This window comes from Bombyx mori, chromosome 18 (assembly GCF_030269925.1).
Source record: "Bombyx mori chromosome 18, ASM3026992v2".
Classification (NCBI taxonomy): Eukaryota; Metazoa; Arthropoda; class Insecta; order Lepidoptera; family Bombycidae; genus Bombyx; species Bombyx mori.
In genome coordinates, this window is record NC_085124.1 from 9,259,087 (window position 1) to 9,278,742 (window position 19,656).

The following is a 19,656-nucleotide window of genomic DNA, read 5'->3' on the forward strand; positions in this document are numbered from 1 at the left end:
TCCCTTCCAACATTCGATTAAATAAATAAAATGAGTCAAGCTAAAACTTGCATTGTTCCGAGGCCTGATCTATAACTTATGCGTAACAATAGATGTAATTTTACTGTCACAGTCATTTTTAAATGCAACTCAGTTCATAATTTCATTGGAAATATAAATTTGTCACTTTATCCAGTGTCACAATTGTTCATTGTAAAATTAGCATTGAATATTTAGTTTTGAATATTACATAGAATTATGTAATATTCAAAAATTTTAATTTTTTTCAATACTTCAAAAGAAAGTTGAAGTATTTTAAGAATACTTCAACTTTCTTTTATTTTCATTTCAGAAGACACTGGCCTATATAATCTTAGACTTCAACCATCGGAATAGATTGGACAGATACATTGTCGTGTCTACATTTTCATTTTGTACATTGAATTGTTAAATAAATGGGATATTTATTTGCTGACGTATTTTTCATTAGAAGTTCCTTATGAATTCGTGAATCGAACTAATAACTTCATTCTGTAAAACCCACAGATTAGTCGAACAGTATCAAGTTCTATCTGAATCTGAAAAGGAAACCAAACATCATTAATTAAAATGTCAGAGCCGACCGCGTTACCGAATTTGTCATGTAGATAATTGCTTTGAGGCTTTTGTTTTGTACAATCAAACTCGCTAATGTTTTTTGAAATGAACAAAAACGTTCTGCATGTAAGTTTAAATTTAGTTTTAATAATACATTTAAAAAACCTATAAAGTAGTTTCTAATGCTTTTTTAAAGTTAAATTTAGATTTAAAACCATTTTGTTCGTCAAATATGCTTCAGTCTAGTTGTGTATTCGTCTGTTCATAGTTTATAATGGAAAAGTCATATTATCCAATTTAACCAGCCGTTTTTGATGCAATTTCAAATTCGAAGCAACCGTACCACATGAAGTCATTACGTTATTTACGACAAGTATTAATATCGACATTTTTATCATATTGATTCAATAAAAATCATGTTTGAAAAAAGGTCATATTAATTAATAAAAAATTGAAAGTGTACCAAATATTTATGAATTCGTTCCAGTCAATCAAATCAATATGCTAATTGATGAAATATTTTTTCTTATTTTAATTGCGAAGCTTAATTGCTACTTCCACTGAATAAGGTAAAATATATTTATTAAATGGTTTCGTTTCCAGTCTTATTTTTAGGTATAAGTATCCATTATCATTTTTGTTTTTAGAACTATTGCATATACTATTATGCATATAAACGATTTCATATATACAACTAATACATATAACCAATAGCATTTGTATTTTTTTCTTTTATTAAGCCTATTGATCGATGAATTTACTACATGAAAAAGCTTAATATTGCAAAACACGTACTATGTTTACAGTAGCTGGCAGTGTAAAAAGTCTCCTTTTACTAATTATTTATGGGTTTTGTACTATCCGAAAAGTTTAATTTTTACTAGCCATTAAATCCCGAAGGACACTGCACTGATTAGTGTTCCTAGTGTATAGAAGCAATGCCAGAGTAGAATAATTCGCTACCTACCGCTAAGCACTATTTTAAATTTTTATTCACAGTAGATATCATTGCCAGAGAGCTACTCTCTTCAAATACTGAAAAGAGTATTTAATTTCAGACCAGGACGATACATGTAAAGTGATACAACAACAACGAAGCAAAAACCAAGAAGGTGCATCATAATTTTGAAAGTTCTGCGCAATACACAAAGACAATCAATCTGTCCCTTAAACGCAGGGGTTCCAACAATTCTGTATGAGAAGTCTTAAACAATATTAATACGATTAGATTTCAATGTGATCGTTTTTGCGAACAAACTTGAACGGGACGCCTGATTCGTTTTTTCTTTTTTTCAAAAGTAATTTTAAAATTTCGTCTCGCGAACACGTTTGTGTCGTGCTCGCCTGTGGCGTTAGCAACAGAAGCGTGCGTCCTTGACACTCGACAGCGGGCAAAAACTATCGTTCGTAAATTCGGCGCGTCTCGGTGGGTGTGTTCGCGTTCGCAGAGTTCACTCACACAAACGTAAAGCTATCCCCGCATCCTTCGATCAACAATAGTAACTAGATTTCGGGTCGGTGCATAAAATCCGTCTCGTCAAATAACAGCGCACTTGAAATGTGAGCTCTTATTTTGTTTAGTTCACTTCAAACAGAGCCAATGTCAACCCGTCTCACAATACCGCAGTGTGTATTCAAAAGTTGCAAAAATAAGGCCCGAAAAAGCAATTTAACGGCCGGAGTATCTTACTTTCGGTAAGTACATGAAGTATAAACTATATTGTAAGCTTTAAACTTATAAATAATATTAAATTTTGAACAAAATTACCGATTTTTAACCACCGCTACAAATGTTGGCCAAGGCTCGGCCAACACATGGACAAACTTTTGCTTAACAGAACAGTAAATGCATGGAGTAGATTTGTGTTGTAATAATTTTTTTAAATTTGTTAGCAGCACTTCAAAATTAGTTGGTTAAAATTGGTTAATGCTGCTTTTGTGTCTGTTTGTTGGACTCTCATTAGATACTTAGCTTTCCATTTTTATTTTAGCTTTCCTAGCAATCACGTGTGCAGAATGGATCTCGATTGTCGCCAGAGAAACAAGAGATGACTTTTATAAGCCAGCTAAGAACTCCGCTTATTGACACTAGACATCTTTGCCTTCCGTGCTCACGGCTACTGAAATGTGGCCGAAACATTGTAATAAAAATACCACGCTTGAAACCGTTTAAACGTTGTTTTATTATGTGCACTGGTCGCGAAAACTTAAAAATATATATTACACAAAAACGTAACGCTAATAAAATAATAAGTAATGTATAGATACTAACAAACATACATTTCCAAAACATAAAAAGTAAACAACTAAACTTTTACTTTAATTCATTAATAAATTATTTTAGTGTTAGGCGCGACTCCCTTACCTCCTGTAGTAAATAGAAATCGGCATTTCAAGAAGCAAAAATAAATAAAGCAAAACGATGTTAGTTCTCAGAGCAATTAAGGGAAAAGTTACTTTATTTGTTGCACCTTAAGATTGATTTAACATTAAAAGTTGTTTAAAATATGTCTTTTTATTGGTAAGTGACAGGAGTAATTTATTGCTTTGCTCGTTTTATGTGACGAATGATCGTAAGTATTAGATAATGTTTTGGAGATTTGTGACTTTATTACTAGGTGCCATAGTTGTTATTAGTTTGAAAGTAAAAGTGTTTCAAAACTTTTTTCTCCGTTTGTTAGTAAACGAATGTAGCTATATAAGTATATATTCACGCGGACAGTTTTTGCTTTAATTTTGTACGTATCCCTTTATCTAGTTACTATTGTTGATCGAAGCCCGCATCAAAGATTAAACTATAGTTAATTAAGAATAAAAACTCACTATTTCTTGTTTTAAAAAGTGATAATAAAATTTATTCTTCGCAGGAATTTTATTACCTTAAGTTTCGAACGCGTAATATTGAAATCAATGCGAATTTGAAAATGTTAATAATCTGTTTACATAAAATCTCTGTATGACTGAAGCCTTGAATATTGTTATGAGACAATATTACACAAGTATTAAATATGGTAAACTGCCAGCATAACGTAAGCTGATTAATGAATGAATGATTTTCTTGTTTCACATGTAATTGAATAAAACAACAGACGCTAGTTCGCCATCAGATAATTCGATCGTTCTTGAACTACACAACTGATCACGAATTCACAATCGTGTTTACATTGAAAAGTAGATAATTTCATTATTGTTTTATGATTCTCAATATATATAATAGCAATTCATTAAAATGTTTTTCTCATACATAGTTTCTGAAACAACTTATAAGTATTGTAAACTTTACCGTGTAATATATCCAAAACTAAAATAGTTCAAATATCAGTCAAACCTCGATAAGCGAGAGTTCAAGGGAGCACAATCTCATTCTCGCTTATAGAGGTTTCTCACTAACCCGAGTTTCTCGCTAGTGCTCTCTTTGAATTTCATTTCGCGATTTTCCGGATTCAAACGCATTCACTATTTTAAGTTTATCACTTAATGGCAGTACTTTCATTTTCCGTTTTGACATGATGCAGATCCGAACTTTCCTTCGCAATTGATTAACGATAAACTGAGTAAGTCTGACAAACAGGACGGTACACAGGCGCACGTGTCCATTCGAAAATAATGCGATAAAATAATAACGTTATTTAATTTCACGAAATAGAATAGGTTCAATATTGACGAGAAAATACAAAAACAATGATAAGAAGTTCCACGAAAGTTAAGAATGAGTCATAAAATAGCAGATGCTAAATTTGTAATTTTTTTTGTCATTTGTTCCTCCTAAATAATATAAATGAATAAAGCTCGACTGTCGCTTATAGAGGTGTAGATAAGTAGCAGTCTCACTTATGGAGGTTAACTTTAGCATGAAATGTCACATCTGTAACTAAGCTTTGCCCTTTTTATATCGGCGCCACATTATATTATTTGCTTATACGTGCGCACGTACGTACAAGGAACAAAGGAAGTTTGGCAAGGCATTGTTCGTACACTCAATTTTCGTCTGCCGTGTAGAGAGACAGCAAATTTGCAATTCAAACATATGGACAATTTGACGCCCACATACTACAAAAATCGTGCTACGATATTTCTGATAGGTACATAATATTATTATTCTATTTACTTTTTTTATTATGAGCTGTAAGATAACGTTTCTAATTGCTTTGTATATACAGATAGTATTAAAATTTACTGAACATGAGAAAAAAAATGTCAATATGAAAAGTATGTTTCTTTTTTTGTAGGTCTTTTGACTACAATCTTACATGAAAGTAAACATTCTGTCTAGTAACAAAAAAAAACAATTAAATCTCGGCCTTGTTTAGAGATGCTACTTTTATTACATCATGAATTTAGTATTGACTCCAATTTTTCCAACTTAATTTCCTCAACTCTTTCCTTTTTTATTCATCAAAAGCACTGGTAGAGCATTGTCTGAGTCTGAACGAGTATATATACTAGATAGTATGTATACTATATTATAATGTCCTACTTATTTGTATCACGGAGCAATTTACTCGGAGGGTGGGATAGCCGTTATTCCAATGTGAATTCTATTAATGCGACCTTGGTGGGCAGCAAGCTCGTTTCTCCAGCCAAAAAATCGCGAAAAACAAATTACTAATTTGCCTTTGACCTTTCCCAGATACTTCGTATTAGCCATTATGGTGGAGCATCAACGTGTGAAAAAAGAAAAATAAACGACCGCATAATAACTATGTGCTTGCTTCACGAGAAACTGAAAACAATACCTATTCAATATGCATATAACGATGCTTTAAGGTAGTACTTGAAAAATACATAACTTTTATTACGTGAGTTTTAAAGCTATAACAAGATACGACTCGACCCATAAATAGGATTTATTATTTTTGCATAATACCTACTACGCGGTTCTGAAAACCTATTAATAAATTTTATGACGTTGTCTTTTTGCATTTTAAGATATGATAATAATTATGAAAATGAACTAACATAGCTATTTGTGTTGCGCGCTATGCAACATAAATGATCAGAAAACAGTTTAGTGTGCTCACAGCTGAAGTGTAGTTTGTGTTTAGACTGATGTGAAAACATAGTTGTACTCTGATAATAAAGAATCAACGTCTCTTTAACTCCGAAACATTTTTGCTACATCATTTAGGTAAATGGGAATCTTCTCTAATTTTTGTTTAATTTTAAAATAGAAAAAAAAAACCATTTACGCCATTCAATCTAACAGCAAAAACAGCAAAAGTATTTTAATTCTGTTCAGAAATAAATATATTAGAAACGTTTTAGTTCTGTTTGTGGAGGTCATTGTGAAGTACAGAAACAAGACTACACATAATGGTTCATGACGTCACACCCATTAAAGTGCGGGTGTGCAAAAGAGATATCCACATGTTTCTCATTACCACATCACTTTACAAATTATTTCGATGTTGTTTTTTTTAATGCTTAAGCGTGTACACCATTCGACGGCTCACCTGATGTTAATTTGATATCTTGAGACAGGTTGTATGACTGTTATCCCAATTTCGGCAGAAATAAGTGATCCATATAGGCTTATATGGCTATTTTTTTGATTTTTATTACACGATATTATTCTTTCATTGTGAATCGTTCGTGAACATGTGTTAAGTGCTTAATCCCTTAGAAAATATTGTACTGACATTTGTAAATTTTTGCTGCACTTGAAACCTGGGAATAGTCGCATAGCTTGATACAAATTTGCCAGATTCTTATCCAATAGTCAAAGACGAATTCGTTTTTGCAAAAAGTCTGTCTCTTTAAATAATATGTGTTTCTAAAATAACGTACCAAAGGGAGAAGAAGGGAACCACCGATACTGTTGCTGGGCGCGATAATTTAAAATTAATTTATATTTTGTCGGGAGGTACAAAGAGATTTTGTTTTGAAATAAAACAGATCGCTGTTCGCTTACGATGTATCAACTCATAATGGGCCTGATAAACCGTCGATACATTTTTAAAAGGGTTTCAGCGCAATCAACTAAAGTTAAACTGTACATGCCAGAAGAGTCTTTTAAATTAATTTTTATTCATATTATATTATAGTATTTAATTTCATTAGTATTATTACGTTTCGTAATCCCGCACCATCACGATTCAGTTTATTTTTGCCGAGAAGTACTCCTGTGTTCTCTGTGCTTAGTGTGGGCTTTTTAACTTTATCGATAGCGTAAAAGTTAACTCAAATTTGTATGGAGTTGGAACGTTTGCCTACGTTTGACGCTAGGGGCGCTGTTCCAACTCCATACAAATTTGAGTTAACGTTTACGCTATCGAGAACGTTACGAAAATCGCACTCAGCACACTGGTTTGAAAAGCTATATCACACACACAAGATTGAATGGTGACACGTAAGTTAAGTCTATGGACTACAATAGCCACTAGGTGGGTCTTGAGCTCGTTTTTACATCTCGACAACCAAAAATAATCGAATTTCTAAACAGTCATTAGTAATGTAACTTATGTCTTAAGAGTGAAAGCTATTTCAAATTGTGTCACTTCTGTGTGAGTGAAAAATGTTAGGACAAATTGTTATCTATCTATCTATCTATCTATCTATCTATCTATCTATATATATAAAAATGAATTGCTGTTCGTTAGTCTCGCTAAAACTCGAGAACGGCTGGACCGATTTGGCTAATTTTGAATTGAATTATTCGTGGAAGTCCAGAGAAGGTTTAAAAGGTAAAAGGTAAAAAAATATGAAAATGCTCGGAATTTAATAAAAATAATAATTTTGTTTTTCCTTTGATGTGTCCCCCGTCGGACGGATTCCTTTTGTTTATTGTAAGTTTATTTTATACAAAAGCTTAGGTCTTTTATTCATCGATTGAGGCACTACGAAGTCTGCCGGGTCAGCTAGTTATACATAAATATTAGATATAAATATAATATTTTTACATACATAAAGTAACAATTTTATTTTTACCATTTAAGCTTAATTAAAACTTGATCTGTACCATCATAAGATCGTAGATATCCATTTGAACACAAGTGGAATAGCTGTCAGAAGCTATCATTGCATAAACCATTAGTATGTGGGATTTAATATACAATTACAAAATATATATACCACACGGATATAAATAGCTTATTTTATATTTATGTACTCTGATATACAGCCATCATTTTCTAGATAAATTGACTCATCGTTTTACATAATATAAAATGCGTAAGATCTTCTTAAATAGTATATACACTACGATATTATAGTCGGCTACCACACTGATGGAAACTGTTATAGTTTTTCTTTTTTTTTATTGCTTAGATGGGTGAACGAGCCCACAGCCCACCTGGTTGTTAAGTGGTTAAGTACATAAGTATGTATATAACCTCTAGTTCACATGACATAGGGAATCCTAAATTGGATCCGGATGACCGTGCGTGATTCGTTCCCAGTTATTATTATTAGTTCCCACTTAAAATATGGGTATATCTTAGTTTTTTTATGTGGTTTTGTATTTTGCTTCTTGTGTTCGTTGAATTTATAACATAATCCAATATGTATTATAATTTAAAGAAAAATATATTGGACTTGTTTTTTTTATTACTAACTAGCTGACCCGACAGACTTCGTAGTGCCTCAATCGATAGATAAAAAACCTAAACTTTTGTATAAAATAAACTTAAAACAAACAAAAGGAATCCCGTCCGACGGGGAACACATCAAAGGAAAAACAAAATTGTTATTATTTTTATTGATTTGCGAGCATTTTCATATTTATCTACCTTTTAAACCTTCTCTGGACTTCCATAAATAATTCAAGACAAAAATTAGCCAAATCGGTCCAGGTGTTCTCGAATTTTAGTGAGACTAACGAACAGCAATTCATTTTTAGTAGTAGCTAGCATACACTGAAACGTTTTAAAGATCCTTAATTAAATTTTGTGTGGTTCCGGCCTAATGTAGCATTTTATACTATTCCATACTGCACACGGGAAAACTGCTCGTATTTTTATTTATTCATCGCAACACGTATTTTGTGATGTGCGCGACCTCGTGATTTACGATAGGAAACCAATAAAACGCAACGCCTAGATAGTCGCAAAGCCAATTACAAAAACCTGATCTTGTAAACACTGGACGTACCAATAAAACTGTTTATCAACGAACAATACATTGTGTTTTTTTTATTATTATTACTTAGATGAGTGAACGAGCTCACAGCCCATAGACATCTACAACGTATATTAATGCCGCCACTCACCTTGAGATATGAGTTCTAAGGTCTCAGTATAGTTACAACGGCTGCCCCAACCTTCAAGCCCAAACGCATTACTGCTTCACGGCAGAAATAGGCAGGACGGTGGTGCATACCCGTGCGGACTCACAAGAGGTCCTACCACCAGTAATAATGTTAATATGTTAATATCAGTAATTATGTTAAATTGGACTGCTCTTTGCTTATATTATCCGTATAACTTTGTTTAAATGGAAATCTAGCGGCTTACTAGAGATCGCGTACGGGAAATAGTAGTGAAAAAATAGCTTTTAAAAAAACCGACAACATATTTCGTACCGTGCATATAACTTTTGTGATATTAATAGCTTATCGCACTATGATGATTTATTTTTCTTATATTCCATTAAAATTTTACGAAGCCACACATTCGGTTTGGCACATTGTAGATCTGTTAATAAAAAATCTTAAACCACTAAATTTATCGCGGGATCTTGTCAGCAGGTTGCGATTTCGATCCGGTGGTAAATTCAGCGAAACATTGCTTTTATTTTTTTATTGCTTAGATGGGTGGACGAGCTCACAGCCCACCTGGTGTTAAGTAGTTACTGGAGCCCATAGACATCCATAACGTAAATGCGCCACCCACCTTGAGAATAAGTTCTAAGGTCTCAAGTATATTTACAACGGCTACCCCACCCTTCAAACCGAAACACATTACTGCTTCACGGCAGAAATAGGCAGAGTGGTGGTACCCACCCGCGCGGACTCAAAAGAGGTCCTACCACCAGTAATTACGCAAATTATAGTTTTGCAGGTTTCATTTTTATTACACGATGTTATTCCTTCACCGTGGAAGTCAATCGTGAACATTTGTTGAGTACGTATTTCATTAGGAAAATTGGTACCCGCCTGAGATTCGAACACCGGTGCATCGCTCAACATAAATGCATCGGACGTCTTATCCGTTAGGCCACGACGACTTCACAAAAACTTCTCTTGCTAGGGTCAGTGTTAGCAATTCTCTCTGGTTAAGCCCGTGAGTTTACCAACCGGTCCGCGCGTAGTTGAGCCCATAGGCTACCATCGATTAGGTAAGCAAAGAATCCAAAGCAAAATCGCTGAAGAGATATAGATATATTTATGATGATCCAACATACTGAACAAATTCAATCAACTGATGAATCCACACAATAACGTGTTATAATTCCTTGAAAAAACACCCAAAGTACTCAATCCAGTTGTTAGAATGATTAATTAGTGTCGCAAGTAAGTGCAAATGTTATTATACATGTTATATATATGTAGGAAAGCAAACACACGTTTTTACTTAAAAGGACGAGGATACAGTCTGTTATTTTCTCCTAAAATTGAGTCTTAGACCTCATGTCTCAAGGTAGGTATCGGCATTCGCGTTGTGATGTCTAGCTTGACGAGGCCATTAACTTGTTTTATCTAATAATATCACTAAAACGAACAATATTTCAACTGGGTATTACTGTTCAAAAATTATACATAACATTTGAAACGATAGCTTAAGCTGCATGAAGTTCGAATAAGCAATTAAATTTTAATAACAAATATTTAATAGATAGAGCGTTAATTATTTGTTTAATTTAGAATTATTATTTTTCATTATTATTATTGCCTATCAGCTGTGGGCGTTGCCTAATTAGAGCGTTTTCCTGTGAGGTATTTCCCAGAAAATTCAGATTTAGTTAAATCGTTTAAATGGTGGGGCATATTGTGAGCTGAAACAGGCAAGTAATTATTTTTGATTGAACAGTGAACACCAATGTATTTTGATTTAAAAGTGCGATACGATACGGGGACTTAGAACTCATGTAACCATATGGGCGGCGGTATTAATACTATGTTTGATGTCTATGGACTCCGATGCCCATTTAGCACCAAGTCGGGCATGTACTTGTCCACCCATCGTGCCATTAAAAATAACCACTCATTAGCAGCAGCGGTATTGACGCCATCATAACGATCAGTTCCTGTAGCAAATTAACGGAAGCGGTGAAAATATATGACTGATGCTTTCAAGTTTTATGCCTCGTATGAGATACTAGCTGTACCCGTCCGCTTCGCTGGGCATTTAAAATTAACATTATTATTTCTCACCCCCACAAAGGTTCTCATACGCCCCGCAACTGGTGTAGGGAGTCCAACACTCATATAAATATTAGCCTATCCATTAAGTACATTTATTTTCTACATGGACACCAAGTTTCAAGTCAATCGGATGCATGGTTCAATAGTTATAACGGAACATCCGTAAAAACCACTGCAGATTTATATATTAGTATAGAAGTATAGATGAGACAATGAGATTTAAAATGTCTCGGATCAAACAAGATCGTTTGGGAAAGTAGGTAAAGCATACAGAACGAACGTTTATAATAATAATATTTACATGTTAAGCTTCACGATTATTCAGAGTGCAATAAACTTAATAAAGTAACGACCTTTACGGAGCCCCGGCCCACGTTAGGGTACCATACATGTCCGCTCCGTTAAGATTATGCATCTCCATATGGATAAACATATTTAGAAACTTGTTTACATTGATCCGAGAGTAAGAAAGTCCGTTTTAGCATGAGAACGTGGGAAATTTTCACATCTAAAAAATTTAGATACACGAATATATCGTTTATTTCTCCGACAACTTAAGAATTAAAAGATAATATACCTAGCATCAGAATAATTTAAGACCATGGCTTGTCTGTTCGGGGATGCTTTTAGGTACCACAAACACCGGTCACCGTCCTCGTCGAACCCGTCGCTTGAAGGGCCCGACGAGTGAATTAACCCATAGACACAGCCAACTGAGTTTCTCGCCGGATTTTCTCAGTGGGTCGCGTTTCCAGTCCGGTGGTAGATTCTGCGAAGCACTGCTCTTGCTAGGGCCAGTGTCATCAACACTCCGGGCTTGAGCCCACACGCCAAGGAAAAGCTGAAATAGCATCTCAAGGCTATCAGCATAGGTACGATGTACCAATCTAAGATGTACAGCGTTACTTATAGGGATAAATATTGGCAAAGAAGTGAAGAAATATATTTTTAGTCTATTTGTATTATTAAGATAGGACAGCTTAGTTATTAAAATAATATTATGTACAGTAAGTAATGTAGCCTGTACAGTGCAGGGGGATAATGTGTTAAGTAACCGCAAAAACTAGTTTTTTTAAATAGTATTGTAATTTATATTAATAATATTGAACAAAGAAACCGCGTTGCTTGCGAGTTATTTGATTTCATGAATCATCTTCTACCAAAAATACTCTGATAATAGAGAAAATAATTTAAGAATATGACTACATTATATTATTTTACATTTAAGCCAACCATAATCTACATTATACCGAAAATGAATGGGTAGGGGAAAATAAAGAACTTCGACCGGGTATCCGTAAATGAATTCCAGCGTTAAAAAAAAAGGGGAAAATAAAGAACTAGAAATAAATGTTGAACTACATTGAAAAACTGTTTAATATAATAATATATTATAGCATTATCCGTCAATTGTGACTTTTATTTCTAGAACAAAATAGTTTCATTGTAAAATCACATAAACTTTAAAATATAAAATTCATTAAAGAAGGGATTTCTTATATAGAAAAAAAGCCATTTCAGTAATTATTTGAAATGTTATCCTTTCTTTAATACTTCTGCAATTGTAAAAAAATTATGCACCTATGTATAATAATATGTATATCGAAATGACAGTTCTCTGTTACTTCGATACAACAATAAAACTCTTAAAGCTTTCGCGAATTCTATAATCTCCCGAGAATTTTGTAGGTGTGAGACCGGTTCCGCGTACCTTGACCACAAAAACTTGTAATTACCGGCCATGGACCTAATATAATAATTTAAACGTCGCATTAATAATCTCTAACTTTTCTTTTCTGAATTAAATATAATTTCATCGACTATTTTCATGAAAATAAATAAACGTAATGATTTCTTATCTGTACCTATCTTCTGAAAACTGAGCTTGTCTGTTTGTAATAATCTGGTACTTCGTATTATCGAACGTCCATTCGTGAAACAACATAAAAATACAAGTCGCATTTAGACTCGTGTTATTACATTTACCGATAATGTAAATATTGTTTTAAGCCTATGATTTATGTATTATACAGCACGTAATGTTTATTTGCCGAACGAATTTCGAAACAACACGAGATACCTATCGGAATTTACTGGTGGTAGGACCTCTTGTGAATCTGCACGGGTAGGTACCACCACCCCGCCTATTTCTACCGTGAAGCAGCAATGCGTTTAGGTTTGAAGGGTGGGGTAGCCGTTGCAACTATACTGAGACCTTAGAACTTATATCTCAAGATGAGTGGCGCATTTACGTTGTGGATGTCTATGGGCTCCAGTAACCACTTAACACTAGGTGGGCTGTGAGCTCGTCCACCCATCTAAGCAATAAAAAATATATATTTGTATATATAATATATATATTTATTGCATAGGCATATGTAGTATGTAAGCTCCATAACATCTTCTGTCATCAAGCTGCCATGCGTTCTGATTTGAAAGACTGGATAATCGTCATTATAAAGAAATTATGGTCAAGAGTCTCAAGAGATGCGGCATTTATTTTGAAGAATATAAAATATTTTCTAACAGCTAAGACACGTTGGAAAGAAAAACTCCCTCTTCCATGAACCTCTGTTCAAGCACTGCACATTATTTATAATAATTTTAACAAATTTTTCAGTTTACGAATTTAGGATGTATGTTGTTTGTGAGTTAATTCTAGGTTTCATACTTCAGTGGTTAATTCGCATACTATTTTATAACTTTAATATTTCAGAATACTAGAGGTCCCACAGTAGTCGAAATTCGACTATAGTTAATTGGAATTGTAAGTTAAGTATGTACACATACTATAATCACAAATTTCGCCAAGGCAACACTATAAAAAAATATTAATAAAGACAAACAATATTTAATCTATTCTCAATTTGACCACAGACGTCAAGAACAAAAGTTTGACAATAAATAGTATGCATCCGTGTGTGCGTCAAATACATGGTATGTAGTGTGTGTAATATTTTCTTCATTGATTTAATGTATCTTTTATGTATTATTTTAAAAAAATATTAGCATTGCGCACTTCTTCTCTATATTCTGTATAAGTGTGGAAAATTTCATACTCCTCCGTCCGTGCAAGTTTCGTAAAAAGGGATACAAACTTTTTGCTTCACGTATTAATATATAGATGTAAATACAAAAGTCGTTTAACCGCAGTTTGATTTACTCATTTCCATAAAAGTAGATTTGCGGTCAGAACGTCGCTCTAGATATTCACGTAGAAGCACTAAACTGTGACCTATATAATAGACATCCTAATCTATGCAACCCACACCCGTACGTGCCCAACAAGCCAATGTCAATCGCACACAGATAAACTAGAGAGATATTATTACAACGGACACGTTTGCCTCAATTCGTACACGACAATTAAAAACGTTACATCGGGAAGGAAAATACTGTTGCATTGTACAATAGGTAGTAAATTAATGCAGTTTTTTTATAGAAGGATAGATGTTATATTGAATGTTTAATTTTTAAGTTGAATAATTGTCGTTTTTGAGCGAAAATTAATAGCTAGCTTTAGTATTCTTTTACATACAAACATATTAGGAAACTATGAAATATTGAAAAATTGATATTGAATGAATGACCAAATCGATTAAATTTGATGCCTCTTGACTATTTGTGGCTGAAACCAACACTTTTGACACAAAAAGGCAATTCACCCACGAATATAAGATACAGTAATTTAATAACTTTTATACATATGTATTCGCTTCCTTTGTTTCTCCTTGTAATAATAGGTATTTACCTGAGAGGCTGCCAATTTACAATACTGGCCATTTGAAACGTAATTTATGTATGGCTGACAATAAATTCTAAATTCAAATGAATTTTATTTCAAAAATATGAAAATCTATTTTCAATATCAGACAAACGTCTACTTTATTCAAAGTTTGGACAACTTCTTGGTAGAAAAAACAGTATATATACGAGAGGCTGTCAAAATTCCGTTGGCTTCTCGAAGAAGGCCACGGAAAAATTATAACTGCGCTGGCACCAATATATCGATACCGACGACCAAGGACTCGACGAGTAAATTAACCCACAGACATAGCCCACTGAGTTTCTCGCCGGATCTTCTCAGTGGGTCGCGTTTCCGATCCGGTGGTAGATTCTGCGAAGCACTGCCCTTGCCAGGGTTACTGTTAGCAACGTCGTCAGATTTCAGCCCAGCGAGCCCACCTACTAATTCGGTTAATCTAGAATAACTCTCCAAGGTTACTAGAATAGATAGGGATACTCATAAAATATCAATACCATGGTACATATTCTAATAGAAATAAAAAATACTTTTAAAAAAAAAATTTTAACACTCTGTATACTAAACGGTAATTTCGTAAGTAAACCTAATATTTTTGTTACCAAGTTATCTGTTTATCAATTGATATAATTAAAATATAATACATTTTAATATAATACCTACAGATAAACCCGAAAATGTTTATTTAATTCATTAAAAATAGGTTACGACGGTTTTGATATCAGTAAAATTATCAGCAAGATTGATTTTAAATTTTAATAAATTGAATTAGTAAATTCATAATGAGATAGAAATCACTAATATTACAGAACATATTTCCCAAATATAACTACTGTTCATAAAGCCTTGTGTAATACAGAGAAACATCAGTTAGGGCCATATTCTTAATACTGTCAAACGATTTCTTTGTTCACGGTAGCTTGTTTAGGCTGTACCATCTATAAATGATCGAGGTCACTAGTGGACGTATACACACATACTAACAGCACTGAAGCCCGCGGATTCGTTCCATAAATTCTAGTTTGATATTCCGAAATATTTATGCCACTTAATATGACTAGTGAAGATTAAAAGTTGTCGGAGTTGTAAGACTCGTATTGACTGATGCGACTTGCCAGGGTTCGAGTCCTGGCGGCGGCTATTAGCTACCACGATGAAAGTATAAAGTCGTGTAATAAAATCAAAATCGCAAAAATTGTAAAGTTGTGTAAATAGTGGTGGTGGCGTGTCCTATAAACTCGCACCAGTAGATAACACCATTCTGCCTATTCTCTGTGTGAAGAATAGGGTAGCTGTTATATTATAAGACAATTGGAACCTTTCATGTCTCAAGGGCGGTGACCGTGTTTACGTTTTTATGTCGATTGGTCTCGCCAACCATTTCATAAATAATAGCGAGTTCACTAATGTTTGCAACAAAAACCAATCCCACTAGATTGACACTAATTTAAGATTTTGTCTGGCAAACAGTTTTAGCTATACTGTATACAAAGTAGGATATTCCCGGCCTGACCTCGACTAAGACACAGTAATTGCACACTGATTAAGGCTAAGCTTTACGAGCGCGACAGTACACGTCGGCACTTTGTATTGAATTAGGTTAAAGCCGTACACCATACGACCAACTACAGATAGCGTAGCTAGTTTGAAGTCATTAGAATTCATAATGATTAACTAAAAGGAATTTGTTTGATAATGTTACAGTAACATTATAGTTTACTGAAATGTAATATTTATTGCATTATATAGAGATGAATATGTACATATTTATTAATATATTTTTAATTTCGATCAGGAATAATGTAGCTAAAGCACCCATTGATTACAAGTTGAAAGGCTAACGAAACACAGAATTTAATGGTTAATTAACTAACATTGAGTATTTTCCTATTAATTTAATTGCAACGATAACTTTGCAGATAATAATTTTTAATTAGATACTCTATCAAACACACGATAACAAAAACCAAAACAAGATAATTAATTTTTAGCGATTCGGATCAGATTTTAATTAAAATCTATTAATATGTAAAATACTTCAAGTCTGAACTTCAATTTTAATTATTGAAAACAAAAAGGCTTTTAAAAAAAACGCGAATTAATCAAGATACCGTTTAAAAACCTTTATGCGAATATTTGTGAGTCTATTGACTATATAAAGTCGCAGATAAGCGTGAGACATATCAAATGTCATGCAAGGATTAAGGATTAGCTCATGGCCTTCATCAATACCAGTAGCGCAGTTTTTTTCCCTACCAACTTCTAGTAACCTCAAACAGTTATACGAACCCTATTCTATCACATAAAACCTGCTTATAAATCGTATACACCCTATTTCTAATATATAGTTGAAGAACCTTAAATAGCAGAGCTACTTAGAATCTGATCTAATAAATAGTTCGAAATTTGCTTCACGCTTTCTATACTTAAAACCATAGATCCCAAATTCGGTTTAAAATATGATTTGTTTTCACTCAAAAGGACACAGCAGTTGTAATAAATTGCCGGGTCAACATATTTTAGCTGTTAATCCATTTAGTCGATAGTCCATTACGAGCGGAAGTTAACAAAAAACCAGTGGAACAAATTGAATATAGTCAATACAATCGAATAAACTGCTCATCTGACAAATTGAATATTAAAATCGGCCTTAATTTCTCTCTCAAATAGAAGTAACGTTTAGTAAAGTTTTGACGTATTTTATGTGCATTAAATTCACCTAATGAAATATATGTAAATGAAGCTCTCTTGGCCCTTCATTAATTACATTTAAATTTCCCGCGCATTAGCTTCGACTATCATAATAGTATTATCTGTGGTGGAAGCTATGTTCATTCCATAATTGGATTTGCTCTCTGGCTTCGGACATTCAAAAATATAACGTGCTTTCTTAAGAGATTAAAAAAACTTGCAGATTTAAAAAAGGGTGAAGCAATATCTTTCAATGTTGTTTCTCTTTGCAGAGCAACAACTTGGTTCTTTGTTTCATTACAAAACACATTACATATATATTTATATTTTTTAAGACTATGAAGAAGAGAATAGCATGAATTATCTGGTTGATTAAACTAAATTAGTTATCATCTTTCAGTGTGACATTGTACTTATGTTTAACGATGTCTGTACGCTGTAGGCACCCAACGCCGAGTCTCGACATGGGGCCCATAAAGATTTATAGCTAACTATATGCGTTAAAGTATTAAGTTTCGCACACAATTCCTTCTAAAAGCAATGTCAATTACTTTCTACTAGTATCACGTTATATACTATGTAGCTCATATTTTTTTGAAGCAAGTAGTTTTCCTAAGCTAAATATAACGATATGATACTATATTTCGTGCACAAACTACATTCTAGTCAGTTTTAAATACCATTATATAGGTGAAAGAGTTGAACAGTAGGGCAATAGACACTAATTAAAGTGGATAAAGTTATCTTAAATCTTCACAAGTTTTGGTCTTATTAAAAACGTGAAAACGTAGCGAAACTTAGGTGTTAATTACTTTAATAACTACACATTAAGTTCTTATATTACTTTATAGTAATATAGGAACTTAAGTACCTACTTGGGGCGCGAATGAATAGAGCGGAAATCGAAGATTATTCTGAGATTCGTATCATTAAGCGATATATGTATAATTTTATAATTAGACTAAAAAACTAAACTTAAAAATCGTTGAAATTAATAACTTTATATAGAATTTAACATTGTGATTGAAAAAAATAAAGAGCGGACGGTTAGCGTGGTATGGACATGTGATGGAGAGGAGATGCACGTGACTAGGAGATGTATGGAAATGGTAGTGCAAGGTAGAGGGGGAAGAGGTCGACCGAAGAAAACATGGGAGTGTGTATGTATGACGATTTGAGAGAGAGAGAGGAGTGAGTGTTGAAATGACGGCTGATAGAAGAGAATGAAATAGAAAAATTCGCTGTGGCAACCCCACCCAGTGGGATAAGGTTGAAGAAGAAGAAGATAGAATTTAACACTAAGAACTGTACTTTTAAAAATAATTAATGTAAGGTTTAATTCATATTATTATTTACATAAATCATTGTTAAATTTGTTGTGTTATTTCTATCTGAAATGTTTTCTCGACTTCACTTTAAAACGCTGGTTCTTTGTTGCAGAACGTTGCAAGTGAGATCTATTTATCGCTATGATACCTATCTGTTTATAACTTTTAGGCAAAGAACATAATCAATATTGTTTGTTTAATTCGATCGTATAAATCGGCTCGTGTGGAAACCGATCACAATTCTATTTGAAGTTTAATACACATAAATAACATGAAAATCAATGAAAACGTTAAATGGTACAACACGTTTCCTTTGCGCGTGCGCAGACAACGGTTTGTTTGTTATAGAGATTTCTCATAAAATCTGTGAAAAATGAACAGAGTTTATTTACTTGGTGTGTCTTACTTGCAATGAGAACTCGGCTTTTATTAGTTGTAATTTTTTGTGAAATAGAGTTTTTTTTTTTTTGTTATTGCATCGCCGGATATATAACAAGTTATCGTGATAATATAACACCCCTTTTTACGTCAACCAGAAACAGGTTAAATCCAACAAAGATTTACTTGTCTCTTAACAAAGAATTAAACATGAGAAAAAATGAAATAACAATTTTATTAACTGGCTGATTTGGGGTTAAGTATAATTATTACTCTAATCTTTGTAATCGTATTTAATACATTTAAACACAAGCTTAGCACCTATGTCTTGTATATATAGTTATATATATATATATATATATTTCCTGAACCTTACATTCATATGTACGTTTTAAAAGAATAAATCTCCTTAGATTATGTTAATGTACTACGCAAGCTAAAGTTATAGTCCACTTCATCGTCGGTAATCGAATTCTGATGAAGTACGAACGCGTAAATCCGTAATATTTATTCACCGTAATGGAAATCCATTAACTACGGTCGCCTACGTTTCCACGTTCTATGGGATGTAGGCCACGTAGCCGTCGAAGAAAATGGGTTAAGAGTTATATAAAATTACT

The 19,656-nt window shown here is 33.3% G+C and overlaps 1 protein-coding gene and 1 long non-coding RNA gene across 3 annotated transcripts in view; one reads left to right on the forward strand and one right to left on the reverse strand.

Moving 5' to 3' along the window:
• Positions 1-19,656, reverse strand: part of LOC101740596 (activating transcription factor 3) — a 67,851-nt gene that overhangs the window by 19,586 nt on the left and 28,609 nt on the right. The gene's annotated exons all lie outside the window — the stretch shown is intronic.
• On the forward strand, positions 1,998-2,750 carry LOC134200573 (uncharacterized). The gene is made up of 2 exons (XR_009975545.1): positions 1,998-2,271; positions 2,568-2,750. It is a non-coding gene; the product is annotated as an uncharacterized LOC134200573 (long non-coding RNA).